At 45.7% G+C, this 5,849-nt stretch overlaps 1 pseudogene; it reads right to left on the reverse strand.

The window, feature by feature from the left end:
- Positions 1 to 4,453: 4,453 nt before the first annotated feature.
- On the reverse strand, positions 4,454 to 5,531 carry LOC147087106 (uncharacterized; annotated as a pseudogene).
- Between the last annotated feature and the right edge of the window lie 318 nt (positions 5,532 to 5,849).

Here is a 5,849-nt window from a genome sequence, read left to right on the forward strand (position 1 = left end):
TGTGAATGGTCCCGTCTGTTTAAACAGCATGTATGACAGGTCCTGGCTCATCTAACAGCCGGTGTGACAGGTCATGTCTCTTTAAAATGTATGTGCGACTGAACTTGTCTCGTTAATAAACCTTTGTGCCTGATTCTGTGTGACTGGTCCTGTCTCAATAAAAATCCTTTGTGACTGGTCCGCCCTCTTTAGAAAGCTTGTGTGATTGTCCCTGTCTCGTTAAAAAGCCTTTGTGACAGTTAAACATTACTTCTGGTGCAAGAGCACAAAAGGAAAAGCAGCTCAGTCATGGCTAACAAAATAAATTAAGGATATTATTAGATCCAAAGAGGAGTCATATAAAGTTGCAAGAAAATTAGTAAGCCTGAGTATTGGGAGCTGTTTATTTTTCAGCAAAAAGAACCAAGAGATTGATTAAGAGGTGTAAATGGAGTATGAGAGTAAAGTTGCAAGGAACATAATAGCCGATTGTAAAAGCTTCTACAAGTATGTAAAAAGAAAAAGATTAGTGAAGACAGATGTAGGTCCATTGCAGTCAGATGCGGCAGAGGTTACAATGGGGAACAAGGAAGTGGCTGATCAATTAAACATATCCTTTGGTTCCATCTTCGCGGAAGATGACACAAATAACTTCCCGGAAACGCTAGGGAACCAAGGGTCTAGTGAGAAGGAGGAATTAAAGGAAATTAGTATTAGTAATAAAACAGTGCTGGAGAAATTAATGGGACTGAAAGCTGATAAATTCCCACGGCCTGATATTCTGCATCACAGAGTAATAAAAGAGGTAGCCATGGAAACAATGGATGCATTGTCTGTCCTCTTTCCAAAATTCTATAGATTATGGTACAGTTCCTGCAGACTAGAGGGTGGCAAATGTAACCCCACTATTTAAAAAAGGATGGAAGAGAGAAAACAGGGAACTACAGACAGGTTAGCCTAACATCAGTAGTAGGGAAAATGCTAGAGTCTATTATAAAGGATGTGATAACAGGACACATAGAAAATGATTCGACAAATACAACGTGGAATTATGAAAGGAAAATCGTGTCTGACAATCCTACTGGAGTACTTTGAGTATGCAACTGATAGAATATTAATCGGAGAACCAGTGGATATGGGGTATTTGGATTTTCAGAAGGCATTTGATAATGTCCCACATAAGAGGTTCGTGTGCAAAGCTAAAGCACATGGGATTGGGGGTAATATACTGGCATGGACTGAAATTTAGTTAACAGACAGGAAACAGAGAGCTTGAATTTTTCAGGGTAGCAGGCGGTGACTAGTGGGGTACCGCAGGGATCAGTGTTTGGGCCCCAGCTATTCACAATATATTTCAATGATTTGGATGAGGGAACCAAAATAACATTTCCAAGTTTGCTGACGACACGAAACTAGGTAGGATTGTGAGTTGTGAGGAGGATAACAAGAGGCTTCACGGCGATTTAGACAAGTTGAATGAATGGGGAAATACATGGCAGATGCAGTATAACGTGGATAAATGTGAAGTTATCCACTTCGGTAGGAATCACAGAAAGATAGAGTATTATTTAAAATGGGATTGATTGGGAAGTGTTGATGTAAAAATGGACCGGGGTGTCCTTGTAAACCAGTCAATGAATACGAACATACAGGTGCAGCCTGCAGTTAGGAAGGCAAATGGTATGTTTGCCTTCATTGCAAGAGGATTTGAGTAGAGGAGCAAGGATGTCTTACTACAGTTATGCAGGGCCTTGATGAGACCACACCTGGAGTACTGTCTGCAGTTTTGGTCTACTTACCTATGAAAGAATATACTTGCCATAGAAGCAATGCAGCGAAGGTTCACCAGACTGATTCCTGGGTTGGCAGGACTGTCGTATGAGGAGAGATTGGGCCGGCTCGGCCTGTATTCACTCGAGATTAGAAGAATGAGAGGGGATTTCATTGAAACGTATAAAATTTTGCCAGGGCTAGACAGACAGGATGCAGGGAGGATGTTTCCCCTGGTTGGGGTTTAGAAGGTGGGGTCACAATCACAGGATACAGGGTAGGACATTTCGGACTGAGATAAGGAGAAATTTCTTCAATCAGAGGGTGGTGAACCAATGGAATTCGCTACCACAGAAGGCTATGGAGGCCAAATCATTGAATATATTTAAGAGGGAGATAGATAGATTTCCAGAAGAAAAGGCATTAATGTGTATAGGAAGAGAGCGGGAATATGTTATTGAGATAGAGGATCAGCCATGATCATATTGAATGGTGGATCGAAGGGCCGAATGGCCAACTCCTGCTGCTATGTTTCTATTTTCTTGTCTCATTTAATAGCCGGTGTGACAGGTCCTGTCTATTTAAACAGTGTGTATGGCTGGTCCTGTCAATGAATAAGCCGGTGTGAGAGGTCCTGTCTATTTAAACAGTATGTATGACTGGTCCTGTCAATGAATAAGCCGGTGTGACAGGCCCTGTCTATTTAAACAGTTTGTATGACTGGTCCTGTCAATGAATAAGCCGGTGTGACAGGCCCTGTCTATTTAAACAGTATGTATGACTGGTCCTGTCAATGAATAAGCCGGTGTGAGAGGTCCTGTCTATTTAAACAGTATGTATGACTGGTCCTGTCAATGAATAAGCCGGTTTGACTGGTCCTGTTTCTTTAAAAAGTATATATCACTTGTCCTGTCTCTTTAAAAAGCTAGTTTTTCAGAATCCGTCTCATTATAAACCCTATATGTCTGGTCCTGTCTCTTTAGAAAGCCTGTGTGATGGGCCCTGTCACTTTGGAAAGCCTGTGTGATGGGCCCTGTCACTTTGGAAAGCATGTGTGACTGGTCCTGTCTCTTTAAGAAGCAGGTTTGACTGTTCCTGTCACTTTGGAAAGAATGTGTGACTGGTCCTGTTTCTTTAAAAAGCCTGTGTGACTGATCGTGGCTCTTTAAACAGGCTGTGTGACTGATCCTACTTCTTTAAAAAGCAAGTTTTACTGGTGCTGTCTCTTTAAAAATCTGTATAACATAAGACAATAAGAAATAAGAGCAGGAGTAGGCCATACGGTCCCTGGAGCCTGCACCACCATTCATTAAGATCATGGCTGTTCATCGACCTCAACTCCACCTTCGCGCCCGACCTCCATATCCCTTGAGTCCAAAAAGCTACCTATCTCCGCCTTGAATATACTCGAAGGCTCAGCATTCACAGCCCTTTGTGGCAGAGAATACCAAAGATTCACAAATCTCTGAGTGAATAAATTCTTCCTCATCACAGCCATAAATGGCTTATCCCTTATCCTGAGACTATGACTCCTAGCTCTAGACTCTCCAGCCAGGGGAAACAACCTCTCAGCATCTACCCTGTAATCCCCCTCAGAACCTTGTATATTTCAATGAGATCACCTCTCATTCTTCTAAACTCCAGAGAGTATCGGCCCATTCTGTTTCTTTATTCATTGATGGGATGTGGGCGTCGCCAGCTGGCTAGGCCTGCATTTAGTGCCCTTCCCTAATTGCCCTTGAGAAGATGGTGGTGAGCCGCCTTCTTGAACCGCTGCAGTCCATATGGTGTAGCTACACCCACAATGCTGTTAGGAAGGCAGTTCCAGGATTTTGGCCCAGCGACAGTGAAGGAACGGCGATACAGTTCCAAGTCAGGATGCTGTGTGGCTTGGAGGGGAACTTGTAGGTGGTGATGGTCCCATGCATCTGCTTCCCTTGTCCTTCTAAGTGGTAGAGGTCGCGGATTTGGAAGGTGCTGTTGAAGGAGCTTTGGCGAGTTGCTGCAGTGCATCTTGTAGATGGTACACATTGCAGACACAGTGCCCCGGTGGTGGAGGAAGTTAATGTTGAAGGTGGTGGATGGAGTGCCAATCAAGCGGGCTGCTTTATCCTGAATGGTGTCGAGCTGCTTGAGTGTTGTTGGAGCTGCACTAATCCAGGCAAGTGGAGAGTATTCCATCACACTCCTGACTTGTGCCTTGTAAATGGTGGAAAGGCTTTGAGGAGTCAGGAAGTGAGACACTCGCCGCAGAATTACCAGCCTCTGGCCTGCTCTTGTATCCACATTATTTATATGGCTGTTCTAGTTCAGTTTCTGATCAATGGTAACCCCCAGGATGTTGATAGTGGGGGATTCAGCGATGGTAATGTCGAGGGGAGATGTTTAGAGCCTCTCTTGTTGGAGATGGTCATTCCCTGGCACTTGTGTGGTGCGAATGTTACTTGCCACTTGTCAGCCCAAGTCTGAATGTTGTACAGGTCTTGCTGCATATGGACACGGACTGCATCAGTATCTGACGAGTCTCGAATGGTGCTGAAAAGCGTGCAATCATCAGCGAACATCCCCACTTCTGACCTTATGATAGAGGGAAGGTCATTGATGAAACAGCTGAAGATGGTTGGGCCTAGGACACTGCCCTGAGGAACTCCTGCAGTGATGTCATGTGATTGAGATGAATGACCTCCAACAACTACAGGCAACTTCCTTTGTGCTAGGTATGATTCCAACCAATGGAGAGTTTTCCCCTTGATTCCCATTGACTTCAGTTTTGCTAGGGCTCCTTGATGCCACTCTCGATCAAATGCTGCCTTGATGTCAAGGGCAGCCACCCTCACCTCACCTCTTGAGTTCAGAACTTCTGTCCATGTTCGGACCAAGGCTGTAATGAGGTCAGGAGCTGAGTGGCCCTGGCAGAACCCAAACTGGGCGTCAGTTAGCAGGTTATTGCTAAGTAAGTGCCGCTTGATAGCAGTGTCGACGACACCTTCCATCACTTTGCTGATGATTGAGATTCGACTGATGGGACGGTAATTGGCTGGGTCGGATTTGTCCTTCTTTTTGAGGACAGGTTACACTTGGGCAATTTTCCACATTGCCGGGTAGATGCCAGTGTTGTAGCTATACTGCAACAGCTTGGCTAGGGGCGCAGCTAGTTCAGCAGCACATGTCTTCAGTGCTATTGCCGGAATGCTTTCAGTGCCCATAGCCTTTGCAGTATCCAGTGTCTTCAGCCGTTTCTTGACATCACGTGGAGTGAATTGAATGGGCTGAAGACTGGCATCTGTGATGCAGGGGACCTCAGGAGGAGGCCGAGATCGATCATCCACTCGGCACTTCTGGCTGAAGATAGTTGCAAATGCTTCAGCCTTGTCTTTTGCACTCACGTGCTGGGCTCCACCATCATTGAGGATGGGGATATTTTTGGAGCCTCCTCCTCCTGTTAACTGTTTAATTGTCCACCACAACTCACGACTGGATGTGGCAGGACTGCAGAGCTTTGATTTGATCCGATGCTTGTGAGATCGCTTAGCTCTGTCTATCGCATGTTGCTTCCGTTGTTTGGCATGTAAGTAGTTCTGTGTTGTAGCCTCACCAGGTTGACACCTCATTTTTCTGTATGCCTGGTGCTTTTCCCGGCATGCTCTCCTGCACACTTCGTTAAACCAGGGTTGATCTCCCGGCTTGATGGTAATGGTAGAGTGAGGGATATGCCGGGCCATGAGGTTACAGATTGTACTTGAATACAATTCTGCTACTGCTGATGGCCCACAGCGCCTCATGGATGCCCAGTTTTGAGTTGCCCACTTAGCACGGTGGTAGTGCCACAGAACACGGTGGAGGGTATCCTCAACATGAAGACAGGACTACGTCTCCACAAGGACTGTGCGGTGATCAGTTCCGACAATGCTGTTCATGGACAGATGCATCTGCAACAGGTAGATTGGTGAGGACGAGAACAAGTAGGTTTTTCCCTCACCACCTGGCGCCGACCCAGTCTGGCAGCTGTGTCCTTTAGGTCTCGGCCAGTTGTGTTGCAACCGAGCCACTCTTGGTAATGGACATTGAAGTCCCCCACCCAGAGGACATGTTGTGCCCTA

This window comes from Somniosus microcephalus, unplaced genomic scaffold, assembly GCF_052327205.1.
Source record: "Somniosus microcephalus isolate GS21.2 unplaced genomic scaffold, FLI_Smic_1.0 unresolved_chr6, whole genome shotgun sequence".
Lineage (NCBI taxonomy): Eukaryota > Metazoa > Chordata > Chondrichthyes > Squaliformes > Somniosidae > Somniosus > Somniosus microcephalus.